Source organism: Gigantopelta aegis, chromosome 1, assembly GCF_016097555.1.
Source record: "Gigantopelta aegis isolate Gae_Host chromosome 1, Gae_host_genome, whole genome shotgun sequence".
Taxonomy (NCBI): domain Eukaryota; kingdom Metazoa; phylum Mollusca; class Gastropoda; order Neomphalida; family Peltospiridae; genus Gigantopelta; species Gigantopelta aegis.
This window is the reverse complement of record NC_054699.1, coordinates 40,431,999-40,445,837: the sequence shown is the minus strand read 5'-3', so window position 1 is coordinate 40,445,837 and position 13,839 is coordinate 40,431,999.

The window sequence follows — 13,839 nt, the reverse complement described above, 5'->3', positions numbered from 1 at the left end:
ATGAAATATGTGTATTTCTAACTATTTGTTGTACTATAATAGTAATACGAATTGTGGGTAACTAGTCGTAGATTTACGTTTTCGTGCAAAACTAGGCTTACGATGTTTTGTGAAATGGCAAGATTGGAATGTGTTTGATATGAGCAATGACATGGCTAGCATGATTCAAAGAGGGCATTATGTCGATATTAAAATCCTACAATGGCGACACCATAGGGCAATTTAAATATATCCGAAAAGCAAATGAGATACGGAGTTGGGACTACGTTTTTGTTGGGTGAGATAGAGGCTTACATATCTAGAGGGTAAGTGGTATTATTAAAACATAGTTTGATAGCCCGGCGGACTACCGGGTTTAGATATCTGGTAGCACGAGTGACAGATCGATAGGCAAACCACACCCCGGTCTACCGCTAAGGTCGAGCCCTGTAATCGGAAATGACACTAATGAGAGCTACTCGTAGAAATAAAATCGTCAAATGTCTGAGGAAATGACAGCCGGCCTAAGATGATGCAATACGTTAGAATGTTTTGTTTAGTTTTGTATACATACCTACGGTACAATGTCTGTCTGAGACGTGGATCGATCCCAGACCGACCGTGCATCAAGCGAACGCTTTACCACTGGGCTACGTCCCGCTCCTGGTGGGAACAGAATGTGTACTCGCCATTCCGGGTAACACATTCATAAGGCTAGACTATTTTACCAATCTTAACCAAGTATCCCCGACCCCAAGCCGATTCTAAAATCATTCCACACTTTGACCTCTTTGTGGCATTTTCATAGAAGAGCTAGGCCGAGTTTTATTAGACAGAGCCGAAAAACGTCAGCTAGACTGGTTTATGCGCTTTACGGTAAACCAAACGTCCACGTCGGGAACCAGTCGAACATTAGCGAAACATTCATTTATTTCAATTTATTTTCGTGCTTATATCCAATTAAGGTTCAAACACACTGTCCCGGGCACACGCCTCAGCTATCTGGGCTCTCTGTCCAGGACAGTGGGTTAGTGGTTAGTGAGAGAGAAGAGGGTGTAGTGGTCTTACAACTACCCACCGAGTCGTTAAAATAAAACTCGCTCTGGGTAGGAGCTAGCCGGTAGCGGGCTGCGAACCCAGTGCCTACCAGCCTTATGTCCGATGGCTTAACCACAACACGACAGAGGCTGGTATTAACGAGCGTTAGCTGGCTGAATTTGGGGCAGGTGTTTTGTGTTTGTACGTGTGTGTGTATATGTCCGTGCGTGTGTGGGAGTTTGTATACTCAGTGATGTGTATGGGCAAACTATTTATTAGTAATTTTATTTATTAATTAATTAATTAATTTTTAATATGTTAACAGAGGAGTTCAAACCACAAGCTATCGTCTTCCACGAAAATATCTTTGCAACTACACGCCAAACGTATATGTTCTAGACACCTGCTTACGTTTGTCAGATTCGAATACGTCGTGGGCTCTCCAAAACAATGGTCAAGTGGTGCGGAGACAGGCGGTGGGGGTACACACTACACGAGGGGCGAAGTTAGGGGAGTGATCCTGCCTACCCCCACTCAGTCATGTCGCTTCCATATGATTATTCGCGATCATCAATTGTTACATATTTGACATTTTGTAACTTTTTATGTCTTTCGTTGTTTTTTTTCTTTTCTTGTTTTTTTTCTTTCTGTCTTTCTTTCATTAGTCCCAAGGAAGCTTGTACATGTACGTATACTTCAGGCGAAACGTTGTGAGAGAACATTTTAACATATACAATTACATAGTTTTAGGTAATATTTTATTATGTTATACTTTAACATTCAACATTCAGCAATTGTACGTATTTTGTATAACGCAGACCTCCCAGTTGTCCAATTAGTCTGTACCTGAAACTTTAAAAAGTTGAGGTCATTTTATTTACGTGCCTCTATCCATACACGGTTCAGGCACCTTTTCTTGATTAAAGCTGGTTTCCATAAAATGTGTTACAGACGCAAACCGTCGCAGAAACTCTTGAAACAGATCTGCAGAGTTGAACTGCTTTCAACTCCCCCTATCTGTCGCCGATTGAACGCAGTCCGTCTGTGACTGCGACGGTTGGCAGCGTAATACAGATTTTGTGGAAACTAGTCTTTAGAAAATATTTCAGTATTAGTGTTCTCTGTGCTCAAAAAAATGTGAACACTCCTTTAATTATCGGACAGTGTGCTCTCGATGTTCTAGAGACACTGGGAGACCTGGTGATAGCACGTAATTATTGTTATGTAAAAGTTGTGTTTTTATGTATGTACTAACTTAGGATACGGTGTAATAGGCCTAACACTAACACAAACACCGTAATTGTGATCACAGGTATCTCCAACCATTAACGCCGAGCGTGCTATAGTTATGTTATATAGCATGTAACTATAGTATTAGTACTTTGGGTTTCAGTGTAGGGGTACCAGTCCTGTGATTATGATGTGTCTAGAGAGAGTATGATATGGCCGCTACGTTTTTCAGTATTTCGTCTCTTTTTGAAAAAAACTATATTTATTATCTTCTTTAACTGAGTTTTCATTAGTATGTAAAATATTTAGCATATCTTAATGAAAATGACGTTCTAGTCATTCTTTTTACATATTTTAATTTTAGTCGTTTAACCTATGCTGTATATTTCACGTTAAGTCGGGTCAGTTCAGGTCAGGTCAGGTCAGGTCAGATCAGATCAGTCAGAACGAGCATGGGGCATAATTCACTAAACTTTCGCAACTTTGCGATCTCGCAGTGCAGTGCTAAAAGACTTGCAAAGAGGGTGTTGTGTTGTCTAGCAGAGACTAAGAGACCTTTGTTAATGAGACCTCTTGGGCTGCGAGATCGCAAAGTTGCGAGAGTTTAGCGAATTAGGCCCCTGGTTTATACGAATTTGTCGAATTGGACTGGGTCGGTTGTCGTCATGGCTCAGGTATTGAAGACATGGTCCACGTTTCTTCTCTTCACTATATATATATATTTTATAATTAAATATGCACGCCCCACTTCAGCCCATCTGCTATAGAGCATGCTCGCTTGTTTCGCTTGTAGAATAGTTGATAGGTTTTACAAGAAGAAAAAACATAAAGGCACGGTTTAGATCATATTGATTGTGTTTGTCTATGGACAGTCTGTCGGTAGCATATGGATGTGTTTGTTTTTCGCACAACTTTTTAGAAAAAATGCTGTATCAGTGCTGTATCAGAAATGATCACACGATGTATGGTGGATTGCGGGAGAGGGGTTATTTATAAATACTCGCACACGCTTAAATATGAAGTCTTAAATAGGCCTCGACAAAGCCAGTAGCGGGGGGGGGGGGGGGGGGGGGGGGGGGGGGGGTGTCACGGGGGGCTATGCCCCTTCCAATCAAACCTTTTTTCTCAACTATTAAATTTTATAAAATCATTCATACATACATACATAGTGTGGATTGCCCCCCGCCCCCAATATAAAATTAAAGTGCAAAGAGTAAGCAATATTCGATTTCATGTCATACTTTAAAATATGTAATTGGTGTTGACTCTCCCAAACCCCTCCCCCCCACCCCCCCCCCCCCCCACACCCCATCCTTTCATATGATCATTTCTATAAAATAGACAATTTATGGTCTGAAGTATAAACTGCACATTTTAATTGTTCTGTAAACATAGCTTACATTTCTGGGTTGTTTTTTTGGTTGTTGTTTTTTAACAATTGTTACGGTATTTGTTACCTTAAAATATTTCTTTGTATAGCAAGTTTTAGATTTTTGTTTTTCAAATGATTGTTATTCCAATGTTATATGGGTAATTAGAATCCAGATTATTCGAGAAGTGATCACAGCAAAGGCTGGATGCAAAGTTTGTGAACTATAAAATACTCTTTTTCCTACCCATTTGTAAGACTGAATTTGTATATGTTATTTAAATTTTAGATACACATGTATATATTTAAATTTTTAGATATATTGCACCATCTTAAATTGTTAGTTTATTGTCTGTGTTCACGGTCTTCAGTTCTTATTTGTTAATTCGGATTTATTGAAACCTGGTGTAATATACGCTTTATTAGAACCTGGTGTATGATACGGTTTATTAGAACCTGGTGTATTATATGGTTTATTACAACCTGGTGTAATATACGGTTTATTAGAACCTGGTGTAATATTATATGGTTTATTACAACCTGGTGTAATATACGGTTTATTAGAACCTGATGTATTATATGGTTTATTAGAACCTGGTGTAATATACGGTTTATTAGAACCTGGTGTAATATACGGTTTATTACAACCTGGTGTAATACACGGTTTATTAGAACCTGATGTATTATATGGTTTATTAGAACCTGGTGTAATATACGGTTTATTATAAGCTGATGTAATATTATACAGTTTTTTTAGAATCTGGTGTAATATACGGTTTATTAGAACCTGGTGTAATAAACCCACGACCTCGCCTAGCCTAACATTACTGTGTGGGGGTGGGGGGTGGGGGTGGGGGCAGTAATTTAGGATTCTCTTCAAGTGGACCAACAGGGCAATTTCATTTTTCGTTCTTCTTTTTTTTGGTGGGGGGGGGGGGGGAAATTACCATAGTTACTGTTATAAATTTAGAGTGTGTAGTTCTTCGTTTTCCTCACCTTCCACAAGCCAATTCCAAAATCATTCCTGAATATTATATAGTTTCATAAAAAGGAGTTTCTCCCTTTAAATAGTGTGGACAGTATTTGTGTTAGTTTCTTGCTTTAACTATTGTTTGTACATTCGTAAGCGCATTCCAGCGTCCCTTTGTACTTCGAAAGCTGTAAAAAAAAAAATTGGCGCCAATTGTGGCGCGCCTTTAATAGTGGCAGTCCTCTTACCGACAGAGATGGAACCATACATCGTGGTGCAGGTCATCTCTCCTCTCCTCGTACCGTTACGTCACGATACGGCGATACGATGCGAAACCCGATACGTGTGTCGAGTTGTTATCAGTGTTACCAAAATTCAATGTGTTTCTGGTCGGCCTGATGTTTGTGGTAAATGAAAATTCATTTTGTGCAAAACCGAAAATGTAAGTAGCTCAAAAACTAGGGCCAGTGGCTTTAAGACGTACGTATCGCGTATCATAATTGAATGTATTGTATCGATACCGTATACTCCGTTTCTTTAAAGGCATATTGTCGCAGACCACTTGACTTATTTAATGGTCTAACAAAGTATTACCTGAACAAAAATAATTTGATTTGTCCCTAAATGTACTTTATTCAACCATCTTTATAACCACCATACTCCATTTATTAATGACATTTTGTAAAAATAATTGAATTTTGGCAATGGTCCATAATTCAAAAACTATAATTGGCGAAAGGGATGACATGGATTTCACTCCCTCATGGTTCAGTTAAGGTGATGCGATAGCTAGATTTGGTTTCCAATAATTAATGTAATTTTATTATTATTATTATTCATTTTTAGAGAAATAAGGTCCTTAAATCCGTGACAGTATGCCTTTAATGTGTTGTCCTGACGAAATGTTTTTTTTTTTTTAATCGGGGACCAGTTTCACAAAAATTTGAAGACGACTGAAAAACAATCCTTAATTATTCAGGCGCGTGAGCTAGAATTTATGCCGTTGAGTCTAGACTGTAGCTACCTAAGTTTCATTGGGGGGGGGGGGGGGGGGGGGGGGGGTCGAGTCGTGTTTCCCCCGGAAAATATATTTGAAATAATATAAAAAGAAAATTTGCTTGGGGGGTGGGGTCTGTTATTATATTTACAAACAGTGATTTGAAATGTACGAAAATCATTTTCTTGAATCCTTACATAACACGTGGTAATCAATCGTAAGCGTAAACCGAGATGTATTTGTGAAATGGGCCTACATTGTTCGAACATGAAATCGTCACGTTCGCATCAACCGTACGTAACAAGCTTTATTTATACTGTCAATGACCAAAGAAAATGTGTGTCCATCTAGTCATTCATGTTTAATCTAGTCAATATATCTGTGCAAATGGTTATCATGTATACGTTAAATATGATGTTATGATCGAAGGTGCATCTTATGGTTACGCATTTGTATAATTATCATAATTATGACGTCATTCCTTTTTACTATGCATCAGTTGAGTTCCACGTTGCACACGACTCGTGACAATATTTATACTTGTGATATTAGTCATACGTATGACTACCCATGTGCGGCAATACTTAATAAATGTACAGTAAATTGATATGGTGCAATTCACGTTTCCTTACTTGCCCAGATGACCATACTTTATACAAGTCAGTGTACTTAAACATGTGACAGAACGTAAACATGTGACAGGACTTAACCACGTGCCAGTACTTGAAAAAGTGACAATACTTATAGACGTGTCAATACTTCAACATGTGACAGTGCTTAAACGTGTGGCAATACTTAAACGGTAATGACACATGTATCAGTATCTATACGTATGACGGTACTGACACATGTTGCAGTGTCTATACGTGTGACGGTACTGACATGCGTGCTAGTGTATGTATGTGTGACGGTACTGACACATACAGCAATATATATATATATATATATATATATATACACACACACACACTTATACACACACACACACACACACACACACACACACACACACACAAGTATGACGGTACTGACATGTGTAGCAGTATCTATTCGTGACGGTACTGACGCACGTAGCAGTATTTATTCAAGTATTACAGTATTCAAACACGTGGCAATACTTATAAATGAAGCAGCAATTACCCGTGTGACAATGTGACTTAAATTTGTGACCGTACTTACACATTTTATAGTTAAAAGTCAACGATTTGTAATACCTAAATCGATCTCATGAATTCATCAAGGGCAATTTTGCAATTTTCTTTTTAGCATTGTTTACTGCTTTTAATTTTTAGTTGTTCAAATGTTTAAAAGTGAATAAAAACAGTTAACTAACATTTCGTTTTGTTATTATTATTATTATTATTATTATTGATGTTTTTATCTGTTCTTAACTCGCTAGGAGATTGCTTGCTGCTCTGCGGAAGTAACTCCTTTATGGGTGGGTTGCAGTGGGTTGAACACAACAGACTAAGAATGTCAGACTGACATCAAATAACCGGATTGTGGACTCTGTTTGAACTGAAGCCGGTTCCAGGATACGAACCAAGCATCTATATGCCTTAAACCGGATTGTTCAACCACTACGTCCCCACGATCCGTAACCATGACACTATCAAGGCCGGTAACTATTACGTCACCAAGGCCGATATCCATTACGTCTCGAAGGCCGATATTAATTACGTTATCAAGGCAGGCAACTATTACGTCGTCACCAAGGCAGGCAACTATTACGTCACCAAAGGCCGATATCCATTACGCCAGGAAGGCCGATATTCATTACGTTATCAAGGCAGGCAACTATTACGTCGTCACCAAGGCAGGCAACTATTACATCACCAAAGGCCGATATCCATTACGCCAGGAAGGCCGATATTCATTACGTTATCAAGGCAGGCAACTATTACGTCGTCACCAAGGCAGGCATCTATTACGTCACCAAGGCCGATATCCATTACGTCAACAAGGCAGGTAACTATTAGTCACGAAGGCGATATCCATTACGTCACCAAGGCAGGTAACTATTACGTCACGAAGGCCGATATCCATTACGTAACCAAGGCAGGTAACTATTACGTCACGAATGTGATATCCATTACGTCACGAAGGCCAGTATCCATTACGTTATCAAGGCAGGTAACTATTAAGTCACTAAGAGCAGTATTTATTATACCACGAAGGCAAGTAGCCAGTAGTCCGAGTACTCTGACCGTAAGAGAGCAAGTCGGACAGTTGGACAGTTATGACACTCGTTACCTAATTGACAAATGAGAGCGTCATAACTGTCCAAATGTCCACCTTGCTCTCTTACAGTTAGCGGTGTGCTATCATGTCTGTGGGGAAAGTGTATATAAAAGATCCCTTGCTGCTTTAGGAAAGATGTAGCGGGTTTTCTCTGATGACTACGAGTCAGAATTACCAAATGTTTGACATCCAATAACCGATGATTATTTAATCAGTGTGCTTTAGTGGTGTCGTTAAACAATACAAACTTTTACTTACGGTTACAGAACTCTGGTTAGAAGGCCAGTAACCCTTTCGCAACATTGTTCGGTAACTAAGGTAGGAAGCACGACACTTATATGCTGGTAACCACCAAGGCCTGTAACCATTAAGGCCACACTGGTCTATATACTTTACACTTGACACACATCTGAACATGGGCGTTTTTACCCAAATGTGGATAACAACATTTATTTATATATTAGCATTACTGCCAAACAGCTATATAGGATTACAAACGAATCACAAAGCATTTTTACATAGATTTACAACTAATTTTGCGGGTAGAATGATAAAAATACATGGCTAAAAGATCTGAGATTACTACATTTTACCCGAATATCTTTATCGTTTTTTCCCGAATTTAAGGATTTGCTCCAGCAGTTGACCACCCCACCCCACCCCACCCTGTCTCGTGCGCTTATGCATCTGAATATTATTGTGACTGAATATCAAAATAATTTCTTTTTATATTCTTTATTTAAAAAAAAGAGAAGAAAAAAAAACCCCAGACGTTTCTCTCAGTTCATAATGATATTCTGCAACCATACATACTGAAAAAATTTGCTATACTGTATGTAGGCCCTACTACAATTTTATTTCTGCGGCATGTCCATGTTTGACCTTAATGCTCCTTGACTATACATGTCGCAGGCGACATTTTCCTCTTCGCTCGCGCACTGCTCGTGCGACAGGGCAGATTTGTTGAGAAACTGATCTTCTGCGAAGACGTTCACCTCGAAATCGATCACAGATCTTCTTACGCCACCAACAAGACAAAGGTCGGTTTTTCCAATATCATCTTCTACATTTTGGTGCATGGAACTATCGATTTTCTCACGGTATCCGTGGCAACAAGAACTCGTCCCAAATGAACGAAATCGTCTGTGCGATGAACACATTTCTGGCAGTGTGACGTAGAGTAGAATAATTTCGCTATAAAAGAAAATGCAAAAAGGGGTGGGGTGGGGGGTGGGTGGTTGGAGGGGAGAGGTGAGGTCCCTTCCCCTTTCCCCCCAATTCAGAAAATAATACATTGCCTCAGTTTGTTTTGATATATTAATCATCGGCTATTGGAAGGAAGGAAATGTTTTATTTAACGACGCACTCATCACATTTTATTTACGGTTATATGGCGTCGGGCATATGGTTAAGGACCACACAGATATTGAGGAAGGAAACCCGCTGTCACCACTTCATGGGCTACTCTTTTCGATTAGCAGCAAGGGATCTTTTATATGCACCACGGCCTTTGATATACCAGTCGTGGTGCACTGGCTGGAACGAGAAATAGCCCAATGGGCCCACATGGGCGTACATGGGGGGGGGGGGGGTCGATGGGTTCGACCGAACCCCCCCTGAAATCGCTTTTTTTAATAATTTAATATATCTGACATTGATATTTGACATTATTATATTTACTCAACATAGAAATATATGCCCAATATCTTTGCAATCTATATATATATATATATATATATATATATATATATATATATAATATATATATATATATATGTATAACGTAGTGATAAAACGCTCGCCTGGTGCGTGGTCAGTCTAGGATCGATCACCGTCAGTGGGCCCATTGAAATATTTCTCGTTTCGGCCAGTGCACCACGACTGGTATTTAAAATGCGGTGGTATGTGCTGTCCTGTCTGTGGGATGGTCATAGGCGTACGGGCTCCCATTTTTGTAGGGGGACAGGCTGATTTTTGCCCGAATTCAACAAAAGTTTCCGCGAAACTGGATTTCAACGCTTAAATTCATATTAGCATTACTGTCAAACAGTCATATAGGGTTGCAAACGAATCCCTACGCATTTTTGCATGTATTACAATTAATATTGTGTGTAAAATGATGAAAATTTAGACCAGTTAATTTTCCCCGATTTTTTTTTTCTTCCGAATTTGAAGATTCGCACCCCCCCCCCCCCCCCCCACATCCCTACACACACACACACGTCTGGTACGCTTATGGGGGTGGTGAATATAAAAGAGACATTGCTACTTGTGAAAAAATTTAGCGGGTTTCCACGCTTTAGACAATATTACCAAATCTTTGACATCCAATAGTTGATATTAATATAAGAAAATCAATATGCTCTAGTGATGTCGTCAAACAAAACAAACGTTTAACTTTTAAATCCCCCCATGGACTAGCAATCAAATTCTAAGGAAAATTTATTAAATCGATGAAAAACGCTGGTTATTCAACTTCACAACACACTATATAATAATAATAATAATAATAATAATAATAATAATAGATAAAGGCGGTTCTATGGGGTGGGGGGAGGGGGGACAGGGGCCCACTCACCACCATCCCCTAAATTTTGCGAGTTATAATTTTATTATATATTAATTTAAAAAAATAAATAAAATTACGATCCCCCTCCAAACCTCCCCCAACGTTCCCTTGGCATTCCGCCTCATGTCATTGGGGCCCCCTCCCCCCCCCCCCCTAAACGGATTTTCTTGATCCGCCACTGGTAGAAGAGGGTGTAGTGGCCTTACACCTACACATTGAGCCCTTAAGAACTCGCTCTGGGTTGGAGCCGGTACCGGGCTGCGAACCCTGTACCTATCAGCCTGTAGTCCGATGGCTTAACCACTGTGTCACCGAGACTGGTAGATGTTACAAAAGCCACGTAGACACTATATTGTTATGTAAATTACTGATGACAGTATCCATGCAGGTGTAATAATCTGTTATCAAACATGATCTGATGATGACATTAGCACGTAGCCTATTTTGATTGACAGCTATATGTATAATCATTACATGATATTTACACCGTTGTAGATAACAAAAAAAAAAAAATATATATATAATAGGTTATTGTACTCAGCATTAGGACTATGCCATGTTATTGTTTCATGGAACTCTCTTCCAAATTCGTCGAAATCAAAGGTGGAGGTCAGGCGCGTATCTAGGGAATCAACACCCACTTCTCGCACAAGCACTTTTTTTTTGGTTCAATAAAAAAAAAAAATCCCAGTGGAGCATGTCTCTCCACAGTCTAGACCTACCCTGTTAAAATTCCTGTATACGCGCCTGGGGTGGGTGGGAGTAGAGCCATCCCGTAAAAAAAACCGTGAGTAGGGGGGGTGTAGGGTGGTGTGTGTGTGTGTGTGTGTGGGGGGGGGGGGGTTGTTGTTCTTTCCACATACGCCCCACAGAATGTAATTTTGGGGATTGATTTGCCCGAAATTTTACCCAAATAAAAACTGCCCGAATTTTTCCCACTGTTTTCCCACTGTTTTGCAATTGCCCCCCCCCTGCCCCCCCTGCCCCCCCCCCCGGGTCGTACGCCCATGTTTCTCGTTCCAGCCGACTGGTATATCAAAGGCCGTGGTATGTAGCCTACTACACTGTCTGTGGGATGGTGCATATAAAAGATCCCTTGCTGCTAATCGAAAAGAGTAGCCCATGAAGTGGCGACAGCGGCTTTCCTTTCTCAATATCTTTGTAGTCCTCAACCATATGTCTGACGCCATATAACCGTAAATACAATGTGTTTAGTGCGTCGTTAAATGAAACCTTTCTTTCTTTCATTCCTGTATTTATTTATTTAATTCCCTTAATTGTTTGCTTTTTCAACATCCGCAGTTGTTAAAAACGTGAGGTTGATTCTGTTTGTTTGTTTAGTTTTCATTATTATTTTTGTTTTATGTTTTACATTAGAAACAATTTTATAAGTCGGTGACAAGTGGCGTAAGGGACGGTCCATAAATATCGATGTGCTTCACAATCCGAACAATGTTCGGAAGGGGGTGAGGAGGTAAAAGCCATGTTCGGATTGCTTTTCAGGTAAAACATCGGTCCATCGAAGGTCAATGTTTCGTACACATTATATCAATGTTTTTATGTTAGGATTAGGGGATGGGGAGAGGGGGTCAAACCCAATCCTAACATTGTTAGGATTATGAAAACCATTGACATTCATGGACCGTCCCTAAACGATATCTGAAGTGCGGAGATGACACAACCTATAGAGTCCAAAGTAGCAAAGTAAAGGGTCAAACTCGACCCGGACCCGAGTACCCGACACTTACAATAGATGATAATGAGACTACGGACGAAAGTCAAATAGCAGGGGCGTAGGCTAGGGGGGTTCAGGGGGTTCGGACGACACCCCCCCCCCCCCCCCCCCCCCCCGCTGAAGCAAATGGTCCGCTTTCAGAACTAAAACATACAGGTTTATACATATGGAGTTTCTGGTGGTACAAAAACAAAATAGAAAAAGGTCCACTTGGTTCATATTCGACCCCCCCCCCCCCCCGCTTCCAGGTCCAGATCACGCTACGCCCCTGAATAGCATTATGTATTTTAATTTCAGCGCTGAACATGGATGCTAAATCATGCCATTGTATTGCATTCCACACATTCTCATAACACAGCATATTGAAAATGTTTTTGATAAAGTTTGCGAACGAAATGATTGTCTCCGATATAATGACGCAAACAAATATAATTTAATTACATAAGAGTGCTCTTTCTTGTACGGGTACTCGAGTCCTGTGAACGGACTCGAGTACAGCTAGACTCAGCCCGTGCCCGAGTACTCGAGTAGGCCTACTCGTGGAGACCCTACTCTAGTGGGTGTCACAGCCTCCATAATTGCGGGGGTGAGGGGTGGGTGGGGGATTGGGGGAGGACGCACAAGCCATAGTTTCACCTTTGTATGGAATAAAAAAAAAAACGTACATTAAAAAAATTATCCTCGAATTGGGAGGGGGAGGAGACAGGGGGCACATATTTAGTTTCATATTTAGCTATTTTCTCATTTATTTGTGATAAGATCCCTTGCTGCTAATCGAAAAGAGTAGCCCATGAAGTGGCGACAGCGGGTTTCCTCTCTCATTATCTGTGTGGTCTATACCATGTGTTTGACGCCATATAACCGTAAATAAAATGTATCGAGTGCGTCGTTAAATAAAACATTTCTTTCTTCATTTGTGATAAATAATTACAGATTAAACAACCACACACATAACATATTAGAATGTACTCGCATGCCATACACAAAGTCGCGTACGGCTGGATTCCTGTCATATTAAAAGAAACAGAAACTGTCTTTTGTTCAACGACACCACTAGAGCACATTGATTTATTATTAATCGACTATTGGATGTCAACAATTTGGTAATATCTGACTCTTAGACAGGATACCCGCTACATTTTCCCATTAGTAGCAAGGGATCTTTTATATACACCATCCCACAGACAGGACAGCACATATCCCGGCCTTTGATATACCAGTCGTAGTGCACTGGCTGGATCTGTCTTATCAGAGCTAGACGTATCCCAGTGGTGAAGCGCTCGCTTGATGCATGGTCGGTCTCGGATCGATCCCCGTCGGTGGGCCCATTGGGCTATTTCTCGCTCCAGCCAGTGCATCACGACTGGTATATCAATGGCCGTGGTATATTGATATCCTGTTTGTGGGATGGCGCATATAAAATATCCCTTGCTAGGCTATTAATGTAAAAATGTAGCAGGTATCTTTTATAAGACTATGCATGTCAAAATTATCAAATGTTAAAGAAAACAAACTTTAACTGTCTTATCACGTCGTAACAAATCTTATGAAATCGGCGCATCCCCACAATCTGGCACGTTGACTAACGTCTAATGTTAAAAAATTACGTTTCTGATTTACCTGTACCCGCCTATTAAAAATCTTAGTCTATTTTCAACAGAATCTGAAACCGTTATGTGAGACCCAACAACATTTGTTTAGAAATGGCGTC